Genomic DNA, 12,497 nt, shown 5'->3' with positions numbered 1-12,497 from the left:
ACGTGCAAAGGCATTTCACACGACTGAGCCATCTGCCCTTGTGTGTACAGAAGGTGGGAGGGTCTTGGAGACTAGCCCTGGATGAGGATAAATTGGGTCAGTTGGTGGCTTAATTGCAGCTGCTGATCCAGACGTGCTCTCTGTGCTGGAGAAACCAACGCAGGCGCCGGAATGTGGTTTTTAGCTATTGTTGGCAATTGTCTTTTTCTCCAAACCAATTTGCACTAGCAGGTTCCCTTTAACCTGAAAGGGGCAACCACACAACTCAACGGTCCTGTCCCCAGGCTGTGTACCCCATCTCTCCTGTTCTCTGCCGTAAAATGGTCCCCGGCACCCTGATTATCTGAAATTCCAAGGAAGATCACAGTGGTTTACCACATGGGTAACGTTATGCTCATGAGACCTGGCGAGCGGGAAGCAGCAGGTAGTTTAGGAGCCCTAGGAAGATGAATGTAAGCCAGAGGGTGAGAGAAAACCCCACGAAGATGTGGTGGCCCATCACATCGTGAAGTTTCTGGAGCTCTGGAACTTGCTATGAGAGCCACCAGCGTGAAGGATGTGGTGCTGACTTTCCACTCAGAAGGAAGCATGATGCCAAGGAGGCTGTTTTGGATTTCAGGGGCAGCACGCATCGTGTACAGAGGGGACGGGTGCTGCACACACCACACACTCTAATCCGTTTACTGAACCGCCCGGGAGATCGCCAGGTACGAGTGGGGCCAGAGCACTGAAGTGCTTCAGAGGGAAGCCCGGCTACAGAGCGGGCGGATCTACTGGAAACAGGGGTCCTGGGGTGCCTGTAGCAAATAGGGGCGCCCTCTGGAGCCTCTGCCATGCACGGGCTGGAGGTCAGAGCATGGCCTCTTGGGCAGCCCTGTTCCATTTTAACTCCTGTCAGAATCACCTGGAGGCTTGTTCAAACCCAGACTGCTGGGCTGCACCCCTGGGCTTCTGACTCAGGCACTGGGATGAGGACTTCTTAGGGCTGTTATCCAGCTGACCACACCTACCCTGAGCTCTGGGTGGAGTGATGGGAAGAAGGAACGCAGGTGGCTTCTAAAACTTAGAAAAAGCAAGGAGACAGACTCTTTCCAGAATCTTCCAGAGGAAAGCAGCCTTGCCCACACCTTGATTTTAGACTCTTGGCCTCTGGAACCGTAAGAGAAAATGTGTGCTGTTCTCAGCCATCACGTTTGTGGCAACTTGTTACAGCTGCCACAGGAGACTCCCGCAGATGGAGCGTGCCGATGCGACCCAGGTGACTCTTGGGACTCTGTGTCCCCTCATTTTGGGACCAGAACAAGAGCATCGTCTTTTGCGTAAAGTGAGAGGAACAGCTCCGTGTCATGTGTACCGTGCGGAGGCGTGGACGTACGGGGAAGGGAAAGGATGCTGGGCGGGTGGAGGGTGGGCTGTGGGGGTTATGAGTTCATGGTCTCAGCTTCAGATGCACTTCTGGGCTGCGCTTTGTGAAGCTGGGGCTGCGCCTCTGCAGATCGAATTTCTGCTTTACCCGCTGTTCCTGGTGGGCCGTTCAAAGGGGGCGAGAAGGAGACAGGGTGCCCTCCTTCCCATTTTGCTCTCTGTTGCTCAGCCGCGGCCCTCCTTGCAAGCAGCAGTAGCAGCTCATTTCGGTGCCGCAGTTGGCTCTGCTTTGCTTTTATTTTTTGCTCGCTCCCCAAACCATCCTCCTTGCTCAGGGCTCCCAGCTACAGCTGACTAGCGTTTCCTTATTAGTTGCCTGAGTCTCGGATAACTGGGGTCCCTTCCCCGAGCTCCTGGGTTGGCAGCACCAGCGCGCAGTGACCCTCCTCCGTAGATGTCTCCGTGATTCCCAATGTGAACGATCCCAGCATCTTCCCTTCGCCCCCACGGCTCCAGCTGCCTCTTTAACTCCCTGCCTCTGTGACATCTCGGTTTCCTTTTTGCTTTTCTCAGTTTTTCGATATCTAGCGTAAAAGTATTTAATTACTTTATCTCTCCTAAATAAAGGCGTGGTTCCTGTTTTATGACTGCACCCTGGCTGGTACACTCTGCTTTCTGCAGAGTCGCTGTAATAATTCCGAGGGACACCAGCAGAGAGACCATGGGGAGGCTGAGTTGGAACACAGTTTTCTGTGAGGCATGTCTGGTGGCCATGACAGCTGACAGTGGTTGACCGCTTACATTAACACCCGGTCTCCAAGTCACCGTCAACTGTTGCTATCATAGCCCCAAAGGATGTGAGTCGTGCGTTCACCAGGTGCTCCTGGGGGGGTCCAAGCCAGCTGCCTGTACAATCAATCTTGGTTATCATGACGGTGATTCAGGACACGCGTACACAAGGCTGCCGCTCTTATTAAAGTCATCAGGGGTCATACCTGTGCATTGAGAGAAGACGTGAAAATCACTTTCTGTTCAACCATGACCACAGAGAAGATTTAGAAAGGGACAACCACTTGTTTTTTTGTTTCTGAGCTCAGCTGTGGTTTTCAAAACATGCTGGTATCTAAAAAGAAACAAAATAAGGTCATTTGTAGAGACGTGGATGGACCTAGAGAGTGTCATACAGAGTGAAGTAAGTCAGAAAGAGAAAAACAAATATTGTATTTCAATGCATATATGTGGAATCTAGAAAAATGGTACAGATGAACCTATTTGCAAAGCAGAAGTAGAGACACAGACGTAGAGAACAAACATATGGACACCAAGGGGGAAAGGCCGGGTGGGAGGAATTGGGAGGCTGGGATTGATGCCGTGTATAAAATAGACAACGGAGGGGAGTACAGCGTGGCGCACGGGGAGCTCTGCGCGGTGCACTGGGGTGTCCTGAATGGCAGGGAAACCCGAGAGCGAGGGGATGTATGTCTGCGCATGGCCGATGCATTTTGCTGTGCAGTGGAAGCAAACACAACATCCGTAAAGCAGCTGTACTCCAATAAAAATTCATTAACAATAAAAAAAACTTAAAAAAACCCCATGCTGGTATCTAATAAAGACCTCACGGCATCATCTCCTCCTGTGGTGGTTGTGATGCCTCATGTTCAACAACCCAGGAACAATCAGACCTTTGGGGCTATTTTCAAAAGCAAAGGAAAATAAGTTTTTACGTGAAATTTATTCAGGATTCGGTCATCACTATTTAATAAAGTGAAACAATTTCTATTAGATCTTAAGCTGTTGAGATTTTAGGGGTATCCTATGCCTCTTAGATGGACCAATGGCTGATCACTTTCTGGGAAGCCTTGAGTGTTTTTGAGAGAATATCCCTAGGAAGAAGAACACACAGTCTGGTGACAAAAATTGTTCCCTGCGTTTAAAGCCTTCACAGGTGCTTAAGAGTTTTGCAAATTGCAGGAGAAAAGTTGCATGAGTTTGCAAGAGATGAACTTTAGAAATTCCCACATTATATCAAAAAATAAAAAGAACCTTATCCCTTTGGCCTCCTTCAGTTGGAGGCTAAACAGAGGAATGTTTCAAGTACCTGTTTAGTCTCAAGTCATGACTAGATTATCTGTACAATTTAAATACAGCTTAAAATTTAACACCGTAGAAATGCATCTCTTTAGAAATCATTATTTCTACTCCTGTAAGCATGACATGAGACCCAGCATACATTAGAAGTGTATTTCATTCTCTTTTTCTTTTGCTGTTGCATGGGAATAATCCTTGCTCTGCCCTGGGGACAAATAGCCCAATACATCTGGAGCAAAAGCCAGGGGATGGGCTCTGTGACGGACCACCAAGCCCATCAATGGTAGTTTCGCGTCCTTTGCAAGGTTTCATGTGCCGCTGATTTCCCTCGATAAACACATAATCTACTGCAGATGAGCTTCTCTTTCTGGATGCGTGATGTTTTGCCTTTATCTAAACAGTCTCTATTTACAAATCTCCTTTAGTCCTTCCGATGAGCCGTACAGTGTGACTCCCGGGCAGGGATGCCAAAGCAGAGCCTTCAGTGGAAGGAGCGCAGAGATGGTCCCTGGGGCGCAGAGCGCACGTTGTTGAGAACCCGCGAGGGAGAGGGAACATTCTAGAGGATCACCAACACCATGAGTAGCATATACATGAGGAAGTTTAGGAATGCCTTCTTTAAGTTAAGAAAAACCCAGACTGCTCCCAGACTGAATTTCAATATGCACCCTGGACTAGCAAATTCCAAGAGCCAGCGTTCCTGCTGAGTATACATTAAACACGCCTTCGGGTTCCAGGAGTGTCAAACAGCTTTATCCCTGACATCCCCAGAGAGTTCACCTTTCCTTCAACCTCCTTACAATACCTGCATGCACGGCTTACGCTGGGGATAAGGTAGAGAGATTTGTAGCTAAGGATAGTTCTTTTCTCATTTGTACAGGTTTTCGAATGAGCACATTTTCTCGGTAATGCTGTGTCTCTGTGTCTCCTTTACTGTATTTGAAGCTGTGGCCTTGGATACGGAAGACACTGACGCTGATAAATTGCGTTTCACAGCTAAAACAATTGAAATTCCTGGCACGGTGGATTTTCCATAATGTTCTTTGCCACGGGCAAAACTTTTTTCTAAAGAATTTGAAGATTCTTTTTTTTCTCCCTGCGAAGAAGGAAATCGTGATACGTCTCAATTTATCCTCAACTGAAATGTTTGATTTCACAGTTATTCAAGAAACTCTCATGGCGTTTTATTCCAGTAGACTTAGCGCCTCACTGCTCTCTTCACACTTTGTCTTGTCGCTTTGGGTTCGAGCGAGGAAATTCTCCCGTTTGACGGAACCACGGCTCTCTGATGGAGCAGAGTTGGGCAGAGGACACACCAGAGCACAGAAGAGGTTCCTGGCATTGCAGCAGATCCGACGCTGCCCTCTCTTTCTGCTTGGGCCTTGGCTCAAGCAATGCCACCTACTTCAGGATTCCATAGAGAACCTATCTTTAACTGTCATTAACACGGAGAGCACTCAGGTGGGCAGTCCCATCCCTTCCCTCACAAACAAGCCCAACAACAATATTGGTTAATTGTCCACATGGTCCTGGCCAGGGCCTGGTGCTCTATTCCTGGAGCAGCTCAGAGGCACAGAACCTAAGCTCGATTGTGGGACGGGGTCCATATACAGCGGGAGGAACGTGTCCCAGTACCCTGCGGTCCCACTGCTCTGGTTCCATCGCGAGAACAGTGACTTTGCTGGCAGGTCTGCATTCAGGGAGTGAGCACGTCCAGACGGCACGCTTGGGAGCCGGTGGCTGGGGAGTAAGGACGGCAGAGAGATCGGGCGCGGAGCAGAGCCTGTAGCCCCATGAAAGGTCGTCACGCCACCTCCTCCACGGAAGTGCCTCGCGTCGCCACCCATCAGTGCATTCTCGCCAGCCCTGATGCTTCGTCCACGACACCCTCTGCGCTTCATGTAAGATAATCCCGCTTCTCATTTACCCCAGTGAAGTTGCACCGGCCTCTATTGTAGTCAATAGTTTTTTTGGTTTGTTTCAAAAATTATATTTAATCATGATTCAGTATTTCACTGACGTGCTATGTAGCCCAGATAAATAGGTTTGGGTTTTTTCCCGCCCAGACAGACGACTCCTTTCCAAATGTCACTCTGAGTATCTATTTATTCCTTAGAGCTTCTATTTCTTCCTCAGAGCGCAACGAAAATGATCTAATTTTATTGTAAAATCTAGTGGGAGGGATACACCAGCTTCAGCTTTCACTTATCCAACTTGGAGATGATCATTTGTGACAAACATCTTGACTTAGACATTGGTATTTTTCTGTGTTTTCCTATAATCAAATAGTAAGAAACTTCGCAACCCAAACAGGTCATAAGCAGCAAGACTTTGGCACCATGAGTGAGCAGGGGCACCTGCCCACAGGCCTGCACCCCGCGCATCTGCAGACGCTTACAGGATGCTGGCTCACAGTTCGAGGGCTTCCTCGGGTCACGGGGACTGTAACGGCCTGGAGGTCCATGCCGTGTGCACTAAACGCTCTTGTCTACTGTCCGATGATGCCCTTTCTCTTGTCAGCGCTAAGAAATAGCATCGCGACCAGGTATTGAAAAGAAGCACTGAGTGGAAATTCAGAGCAGGCGAGCGCCCTGGCCATGGCGGACTCTCAAAGTCACAGGGCGTGAGGGCTGGGAGGGACCTTGGGCCTTACCTGGAGGGACTTGGCCTTTGAGTAGGGAACTGGGGACCAGAGTGGGAGAGGTGCCCTGGCCAGGGTCTCAGGTCAGCAGGAGAGGCATGGGCACCAGGGCCTAAATGTCGAGGCCCGATTTCTCACACTGCCCTTCCCTTCCCGGTGTGGACCTACGTGTCCCCTCACCTGGATCGCCCATCCTCCAGGGGAATGGCCATCTGGAGAAGGCCTGCTACAACCTTCCCGATTTCCAAGTCAGCGGGGGTGATGCAGATGCTGGGGACCCGGGCCTGTAACCAGGATACTGGTGCAATGTCTGCACTCAGGGCTCCCTCACCGGGGGGAGACCATGGGCTGTGGGCCCCGTGGCCACCTACCTGTGCAGAGCCTGGGGTCAGTGTGCCCGCCTTGGCCTCACAGCCCCTTGTGTGTGCAACCAAAGGTGGCCGTCGGTGAATGCGGCTGGGTTCCTGGGAGATAACGAACATGGGCTGCACGGCGGGGTTTGGGGCTGCAGCTCTTGGGCCAGACCTTGGAGGCCTGCTGGGCCCTCCAGAGCTGAACCATTTGGGCAAACGATTCAAGCCTCACAGCTTCGTTTCCTGTGTGTGAAGTGGTCAGCAGGGGGCCTGGCTAATTAGCTCTCAAACAATAACGATGCCCATGATTGTGCTTATACTGGAGGCTTTCCTGGGGTTTTTAGGGCATTTGGGTGTTTTGGTTTTAAGAAATTGTAATTCAGAAGGAAGGAGTGGGAGAGAATGGAGACCACAGAGCAGAGGCTGGGGCAGTGGTCCTGGTCACCACTCAGCTCCTCTCGAAGAGGCCCCGGGTGGGGGACACCCAGACCTACTAACTCATAATACGGGAGAGCCCATCGGACGTGCACATGTAACCCACGGCCCCCCTCACTGCTCGTGCAGCCTCAAGCCCACCAGATTCCAGCTGGTCTGGAAAGCTGTAGCCACAAAACCGCAGGTGGAAGCCGAGCCCCAGTGCATGGCCTGGGCTTCTCGGCTTCAGTTCGCCAGCACCGATTCCTTTCTCTACTTTCTGCTTCTATTAATCAGCATGAGTTGTTCCCTGTGTTTGCAGGTAACTTACTAAGCACCAGAAGCAGGCAGGGGCCGGTCGGGACAGAGGTCCCAGGTTAGAGAGGCTGACTTGGCATCGGAGAAGTAAAAATGCAGCAAGGGAGCCCGGCGGTGCAGGGTCTGCAGGAAGTGGTATCGCCCTGTGGCAGAGAAACGGGGGAAGAAGCCGGACGATTGTAACGTGGCAGTTTGGAGGTGAAGCCCACAGTGCTGTGGCTCAGCACACTGGGGGCTGACCCGGGGTCTCTGAGCGCCAGGGAGGAGGGCCCAGTTGGCCCATGGGGGCATCTGAAGGGGTGCGGTGGGGCTGCTCGATGGTGTTGGAAATCTGGCAGGTGGATGCAGGTGCTTCTGGAACAGACTGCACTGTGCAGGGAGAAGCATTCCCGAGTGGTCACTGCAGAGCAGAGAGCAGGCGGGGGACCTCTTAGCACCATGAGGCAGGGCCTGGCTGGGAGCAGCTGGCCGTGGGGAGAGGGGTTTGCAGGGGCTGCCCCGAAGCAGAGGACAGAGTGAGGCTGGAGCTGGGGGTCTGAAGCCGAATCTGGCCTCTGTACCCCGACACTGAATTAAACCTTGGAGACAGAGTTTTGGGTGGAGTAGAAAAGAATAACTTTATTGCGTTGCCAGGCAAACGGGGCCACAGCAGGCTAGTGCCCTCAAAACTCTGTGTCCCACCCTGGAGGGGGGAGTGAGGCGTTTATAGTCATGGTTCAAAGCGGGCACCATCAGCACATGGACACTCTCCTGATTGGCTGGTGGTGAGGTCTTCGGGAGTTGGCGTCATCCACCTTCTGGTTCCAGCCGATCTGGGGTCTCCGTGCTTGAGGGCAGATGCAGCTAGTTAACTGCTCCCACCTGGTAGAGGCTTCAGTATCTGCAAAACAGCTCAAAGATATTGTTCTGTGCATCCCTTGAGGAGGAACCAGGACCCCGCGCCCAGGCTGCACTGTTGTTTCCTGACCACTCCTCCCTTGTCTCTGCATCCCCTCCCTTCTCTGATTAACATCTGTTGGAACCTGCCCTTTGGAGCTAGGGAAGGTCACGGAGGCTGAATGAAGCCTATTACCTGTAAGCCAGAAGTGGGGGGGACAGAGAAAGGCTTCTGTGCCCTGGAGCCCCACAGGGCCCTGCTCGGCGCTCTGGTGAACTCATCACCTCCCTGAACAAATGGCTCCTTGATAACAAGGTAACAACCCACATCCGCTGTCTCGTACCTCACAGCCCACCTCTCTCCCCCGCAGATAAACTGGATCTGCTGCCCAGTTATCATTCCTGTGCTTTGCTTTTTACATAGATTTCTTGTGTCTGCATGTGTACTTAAGTTTATTTTTAAATTTTTCGTTTTTCATCTTCATGAAAGAAAGGTAGAAATGTTGAAAGCAATCTTGAGTCCGTTCTTTTAATTTAAAATTGTATCCCTGCGGCTCATCGGTATTTCTTCCTGCCGTGGCGGTTTCCCTCTTGGCCGCTCGATTATGTTCATTCTGTTACCGAGTCCAGGCTCGCTCTGCTCACCGCACCACAGGCTAGTCAATCAGAGACGAGGCGCTGAGACAAGGAGTACGACTTTATTCGGAAAGCCGGTAGACCGAGAAGATGGCAGACTAGTGTCTCTGAAAAACCGTCTTATGGGGTCTGGATGCCAGTTTCTTTAATAGAACCAGAGAGGGAGAGGTGGTGAGGAAGTAAAGTAAAAGGGCCATCAGTCTTGCAAAACATCTCCTGGAATAGCCAGCCTCCAGGAGGGGATGTGTTAATTTCTTCTTTTCCGCAGCCATCCACAGGTGGACAGGGTCAGGTTGTCTCCCTGTGAGCTGAACAAAGGCACTTTAGTTTAACCTTCAGACAGAGGGGCAGGGTTCCCAGAAGCAACGAAAAGCAAAGGTTAAAGTCAAAGAAACAGATGGAACATGGAGTCCGATTTAGCTCTTCCCTGTTAAAATTCTTTGCCTGTATCCTCTAGTTCTCTCCTCCTCTGCTGGGATCCTTTGAATCTCGTCCATCATCTGTGAGGCTCTGACAGTCCGTTTTGGCCAAGTCTCTCCAGATATTCAAGAATTCCTCGATGCTTGTACACCAAGCAGTAGCGCTGGGGGTGGGGGCAGGGCGTGCGTCTTCTATTTTAAGAGAAAATCCCCAGCTGTTTTCCAAAGCAGTCGCACCCGCTGGCCCTTCCACCAGCTACGTGTGGAAGAGCGGGTGAGCTGCACTTATCCAGTGCTGGTGTGGCCAGGAGTCCTCGTGTCTGCCATGCGCTGGTGGCACAGTGGGACTCCCTGTGGCTGTGGTCAGTCACCCCTTGACCTTGAGGGCAGGGGCACAGCCTCCGGACTTGTTCCCGCAGTATATCCTCTTCTGTTAACCGTCTCCTGCATCACTTTTCTACTGGGCCCTGATTTCCTAGTGATCGGTGGGCGTTCCTTATTCATCCTGACACCAGCCCTCTGTCAGTGTCGTGAATAATTTCCCCCAGATTGTAACTTGCCTTTGCATTTTCTTATCTCTGAAATTAGAAAATCAACTCCAGTGTACACTGTGATGATTCAGGGCTCACTTACATGATTCCTGTTCCTGGCTTGGGGGGTGTCGCAGAAGGTGGGGTGACCACCCCTCTCCCACGCTGCTTCCAGCCCTGAGTGATGAAGACCAACACTGTCCCGGTACTGAGAGTCGAGATTCGAGTTAGGATTTGGAACCGGTCAGAACAAGGGACCGATTGGAGTCCTGGTCCTCCTGATTTTGTCATTTCTTCACTGTCTCCCGGCTGACGTTCCTCCATGGAAAACAGAGAAGATGAAATTTCAGATGAAAAGACATAAAGCAAGATACTGGCTTAGTGACTCCGAGTGAGGAGTAAACATGGGCTATCGGTGGCTCATTCTGTAGGTGACGATGAGATAACTCAGGTGCTCTCTTGGGCACCTCCCACTTGACACACAGGTTGGACTTAAACCTTCTCACAAACTGTAAGGTCAGCACCCATGTGACAGATGAAGAACGCTTTTTCTGGGACTCTAAAGGTATTAACAGCTCAGAGCCATTTATTTATCCTAACTTATAAAATATCACAGTTTCCAAATCAGTGGGAATGGAGAGAGCATCTCCATGTGTCATCCTTAAGTTAAATTAGAGGGAAACATTCAAAGATCAAGACTCCAGAAACTTCCTGGAATCCCTGTCACCCTCAGTTTGACAGGGACAATCGGAGGAATAGGGTTTTAAAATTGCTTCTGATATACAAATGACCCAGTTGAAGATCTGAAGCTAGAGAACCAGAACTTAAGACACATAATCCTCTCTGCTTTCAGTAGCCCCATCCATCAGCCCTAAAGAAGGAGAGCAAGAATCTCCAGTGAGCCTGGAAGGTACAACTCCTCCTTTTTCGCAGTCTGGGAGAGACTGGGTGCAGCACTGCCTCATCCGTCAACCAGAAACGTAAGCCATGGCCCCAGCTTTCTTCTCAGCATCAGGTGGGACTTCTTAATAGGTTGTGAGCCTCTTGGGCAGTCTCTGCCTCCATGAGTGTGTGTGTTTAAGTGAATGAATGGATGGATGGATGGATGGATGGATAGATGGATAGCTGGATGGATGGATGGATGGATAGTTGGATAGATGGATGGGCTTGTGGGTGGGTGGATAGATGAATGGATGGATGGATGGTTGAATGGTTGGATGGATGGATGGATAGATGGATAGCTGGATGGATGGATGAATAGTTGGATAGATGGATGGGTGGGCGGGTGGATGCATGGATGTATGGAGGGATGGATGGAGGCATAGATGGATAGATGGATGGATGGATGGATGGACGGTTGGATGGATGGATGGATGAATAGTTGGGTAGATGGATGGGTGGGCGGGTAGATGCATGGATGTATGGAGGGATGGATGGAGGCATAGATGGATGGATGGATGGATAGATGGATGGATGGATGGTTGGATGGATGGATGGATGGATGGATGGATAGATGGATAGCTGGATGGATGGATGATGAATAGTTGGGTAGATGGATGGGTTTGTGGGCGGGTGGATAGATGAATGGATGGATGGATGGATGGATGGTTGGATGGATGGATGGATAGATGGATAGCTGGATGGATGGATGGATGGATGGATGGGTAGATGGATGGGTTTGTGGGTGGGTGGATAGATGGATGGATGGATGGATGGATGGATGGAGGGATGGATGGAGGCATAGATGGATAGATGGATGGGTGGATGGATGGATGGATGGATGGATGGATGGAGGGAGGGATGGATGGAGGCATAGATGGATAGATGGATGGATGGATGGATGGATGGATGGATGGATGGATGGAGGGATGGATGGAGGCATAGATGGATAGATGGATGGGTGGATGGATGGACGGTTGGATGGATGGATGGATGGATGGATAGCTGGATGGATGGATGGATGAATAATTGGGTAGATGGATGGGTCTGTGGGTGGGTAGATAGATGAATGGATGGATGGATGGATGGTTGGTTGGATGGATGGATGGATGGATGGATGAATAGTTGGGTAGATGGATGGGTTTGTGGGCGGGTGGATAGATGGATGGATGGATGGATGGATGGATGGATGGATGGATGGTTGCATGCATGCCTGCATGCATGCATGGGTGGGTGGATATGCGGGTGGATGGAGGCATGGATCGGTGGACGGATGGATAAGGAAGGGCCAGGGATTTTCCCAGGCACACTATGGGCCCCTCCCTCACCTCAAACAGGCATGTCTAGACTGTCCTCTCCACACCTGGGGGTTGATCCTTCACATACCTCAACCCCTGTGGTCTTGCTGTACTTTCGACTTCTTCAAACAGTGCATCTGAGTGTCAGGGAGAGCAAAGGTGGCTGACCTCCACCCAGAGAGAAATCTGCCTGGATGAGGCATTCCAGTGGTGGTCTGGGACCAGGAGCTCTGTGAAACACACCCTTGCTTTCTAATTTATCTCCATGTTAGCCCAACTGTTGCTTCCCCAAAGAAAAAGTAACTTTAAATCTCAGTCCTCAAATGGAGTGGAACCCCCACGAGGTTCGCTCTGTGAGAGAGCAGTCAGATTGCAGGTACACAGGCAGGTGAGACCCAAGCATACACACTTTCTAGTTAAGGGGCTTCTGCCCACCGTGGTGAGGGGAACAGTGCAGGGCCAGCTCTTGCCCTGTGTCCTTCCAGTGGTGACTTGCTGTCTCTACTTGAGGATGGATCAAGGTCATACCACCCAGGGGTAGTGGACAAGACCTGTATTTGGGTCAAGGATCTGGACCTTAGGCCTTTGACCATTCTCTCCTCTGGCCCATGGTCTGGTCA

The 12,497-nt window shown here is 50.9% G+C and overlaps 1 long non-coding RNA gene across 1 annotated transcript in view; it reads left to right on the top strand.

The window, feature by feature from the left end:
• The first annotated feature begins 5,077 nt into the window (after positions 1-5,077).
• LOC132439245 (uncharacterized) overlaps positions 5,078-12,497 on the top strand; it is a 39,288-nt gene continuing 31,868 nt past the window's right edge. The window contains exon 1 of the long non-coding RNA XR_009522329.1: positions 5,078-5,354. This is a non-coding gene — a long non-coding RNA (uncharacterized lncRNA). The remainder of the gene's footprint in view (positions 5,355-12,497) is intronic.

The sequence above is a fragment of the Delphinus delphis genome, chromosome 16 (assembly GCF_949987515.2).
Source record: "Delphinus delphis chromosome 16, mDelDel1.2, whole genome shotgun sequence".
In the NCBI taxonomy this organism is placed as follows: Eukaryota; Metazoa; Chordata; class Mammalia; order Artiodactyla; family Delphinidae; genus Delphinus; species Delphinus delphis.
Note: the sequence above shows the minus strand (reverse complement) of the source record. Positions and strands in the feature narration are given on the sequence as shown.